The sequence below is a fragment of the Cherax quadricarinatus genome, unplaced genomic scaffold, assembly GCF_038502225.1.
Source record: "Cherax quadricarinatus isolate ZL_2023a unplaced genomic scaffold, ASM3850222v1 Contig495, whole genome shotgun sequence".
NCBI lineage: Eukaryota > Metazoa > Arthropoda > Malacostraca > Decapoda > Parastacidae > Cherax > Cherax quadricarinatus.
In genome coordinates this window covers 71541-75000 of record NW_027195521.1, presented here as the reverse complement: position 1 = coordinate 75000, position 3460 = coordinate 71541, and positions in this window count along the sequence as shown.

Genomic DNA, 3460 nt, shown 5'->3' with positions numbered 1-3460 from the left:
TGTTGATGGGAAGTGCTTCTGTCACTGTAATGTTGATGGGAAGTGCTTCTGTCACTGTCATGTTGATGGGAAGTGCTTCTGTCACTGTCATGTTGATGGGAAGTGCTTCTGTCACTGTCATGTTGATGGGAAGTGCTTCTGTCACTGTCATGTTGATGGGAAGTGCTTCTGTCACTGTCATGGTGATGGGAAGTGCTTCTGTCACTGTCATGGTGATGGGAAGTGCTTCTGTCACTGTCATGGTCATGGGAAGTGCTTCTGTCACTGTCATGGTGATGGGAAGTACTTCTGTCACTGTCATGGTGATGGGAAGTGCTTCTGTCACTGTCATGGTGATGGGAAGTGCTTCTGTCACTGTCATTGTGATGGGAAGTGCTTCTGTCACTGTCATGGTGATGGGAAGTACTTCTGTCACTGTCATGGTGATGGAAAGTGCTTCTGTCACTGTCATGGTGATGGGAAGTACTTCTGTCACTGTCATGGTGATGGAAAGTGCTTCTGTCACTGTCATGGTGATGGGAAGTGCTTCTGTCACTGTCATGTTGATGGGAAGTGCTTCTGTCACTGTAATGTTGATGGGAAGTGCTTCTGTCACTGTCATGTTGATGGGAAGTGCTTCTGTCACTGTCATGTTGATGGGAAGTGCTTCTGTCACTGTCATGTTGATGGGAAGTGCTTCTGTCACTGTCATGTTGATGGGAAGTGCTTCTGTCACTGTCATGTTGATGGGAAGTGCTTCTGTCACTGTCATGGTGATGGGAAGTGCTTCTGTCACTGTCATGGTGATGGGAAGTGCTTCTGTCACTGTCATGGTGATGGGAAGTGCTTCTGTCACTGTCATGGTGATGGGAAGTGCTTCTGTCACTGTCATGGTGATGGGAAGTGCTTCTGTCACTGTCATGGTGATGGGAAGTGCTTCTGTCACTGCCATGGTGATGGGAAGTGCTTCTGTCACTGTCATGGTGATGGGAAGTGCTTCTGTCACTGTCATGGTGATGGGAAGTGCTTCTGTCACTGTCATGGTGATGGGAAGTGCTTCTGTCACTGTCATGGTCATGGGAAGTGCTTCTGTCACTGTCATGGTGATGGGAAGTGCTTCTGTCACTGTCATGGTCATGGGAAGTGCTTCTGTCACTGCCATGGTCATGGGAAGTGCTTCTGTCACTGTCATGGTGATGGGAAGTGCTTCTGTCACTGTCATGGTGATGGGAAGTGCTTCTGTCACTGCCATGGTGATGGGAAGTGCTTCTGTCACTGTCATGGTCATGGGAAGTGCTTCTGTCACTGTCATGGTCATGGGAAGTGCTTCTGTCACTGTCATGGTGATGAGAAGTGCTTCTGTCACTGTCATGGTGATGGGAAGTGCTTCTGTCACTGTCATGGTGATGGGAAGTGCTTCTGTCACTGTCATGGTGATGGGAAGTACTTCTGTCACTGTCATGGTGATGGGAAGTGCTTCTGTCACTGTCATGGTGATGGGAAGTGCTTCTGTCACTGTCATGGTGATGGGAAGTACTTCTGTCACTGTCATGGTGATGGAAAGTGCTTCTGTCACTGTCATGGTGATGGGAAGTACTTCTGTCACTGTCATGGTGATGGAAAGTGCTTCTGTCACTGTCATGGTGATGGGAAGTGCTTCTGTCACTGTCATGTTGATGGGAAGTGCTTCTGTCACTGTCATGTTGATGGGAAGTGCTTCTGTCACTGTCATGTTGATGGGAAGTGCTTCTGTCACTGTCATGTTGATGGGAAGTGCTTCTGTCACTGTCATGTTGATGGGAAGTGCTTCTGTCCCTGTCATGTTGATGGGAAGTGCTTCTGTCACTGTCATGGTGATGGGAAGTGCTTCTGTCACTGTCATAGTGATGGGAAGTGCTTCTGTCACTGTCATGGTCATGTGAAGTGCTTCTGTCACTGCCATGGTGATGGGAAGTGCTTCTGTCACTGTCATGGTGATGGGAAGTGCTTCTGTCACTGTCATGGTGATGGGAAGTGCTTCTGTCACTGTCATGGTGATGGGAAGTGCTTCTGTCACTGTCATGGTGATGGGAAGTGCTTCTGTCACTGTCATGGTGATGGGAAGTGCTTCTGTCACTGTCATGGTGATGGGAAGTGCTTCTGTCACTGTCATGGTCATGGGAAGTGCTTCTGTCACTGTCATGGTGATGGGAAGTGCTTCTGTCACTGTCATGGTGATGGGAAGTGCTTCTGTCACTGCCATGGTGATGGGAAGTGCTTCTGTCACTGTCATGGTCATGGGAAGTGCTTCTGTCACTGTCATGGTGATGGGAAGTGCTTCTGTCACTGTCATGGTGATGGGAAGTGCTTCTGTCACTGCCATGGTGATGGGAAGTGCTTCTGTCACTGTCATGGTGATGGGAAGTGATTCTGTCACTGTCATGGTGATGGGAAGTGCTTCTGTCACTGTCATGGTGATGGGAAGTGCTTCTGTCACTGTCATGGTGATGGGAAGTGCTTCTGTCACTGCCATGGTGATGGGAAGTGCTTCTGTCACTGTCATGGTGATGGGAAGTGCTTCTGTCACTGTCATGGTGATGGGAAGTGCTTCTGTCACTGTCATGGTGATGGGAAGTGCTTCTGTCACTGTCATGGTGATGGGAAGTGCTTCTGTCACTGTCATGGTGATGGGAAGTGCTTCTGTCACTGTCATGGTGATGGGAAGTGCTTCTGTCACTGTCATGGTGATGGGAAGTGCTTCTGTCACTGTCATGGTGATGGGAAGTGCTTCTGTCACTGTCATGGTGATGGGAAGTGCTTCTGTCACTGTCATGGTGATGGGAAGTGCTTCTGTCACTGTCATGGTGATGGGAAGTGCTTCTGTCACTGTCATGGTGATGGGAAGTGCTTCTGTCACTGCCATGGTGATGGGAAGTGCTTCTGTCACTGTCATGGTGATGGGAAGTGCTTCTGTCACTGTCATGGTGATGGGAAGTGCTTCTGTCACTGTCATGGTGATGGGAAGTGCTTCTGTCACTGTCATGGTGATGGGAAGTGCTTCTGTCACTGTCATGGTGATGGGAAGTACTTCTGTCACTGTCATGGTGATGGGAAGTGCTTCTGTCACTGTCATGGTCATGGGAAGTGCTTCTGTCACTGCCATGGTCATGGGAAGTGCTTCTGTCACTGTCATGGTGATGGGAAGTGCTTCTGTCACTGTCATGGTGATGGGAAGTGCTTCTGTCACTGCCATGGTGATGGGAAGTGCTTCTGTCACTGTCATGGTGATGGGAAGTGCTTCTGTCACTGTCATGGTGATGGGAAGTGCTTCTGTCACTGTCATGGTGATGGGAAGTGCTTCTGTCACTGTCATGGTGATGGGAAGTGCTTCTGTCACTGTCATGGTGATGGGAAGTGCTTCTGTCACTGTCATGGTGATGAGAAGTGCTTCTGTCACTGTCATGGTGATGGGAAGTGCTTCTGTCACTGTCATGGTGATGGG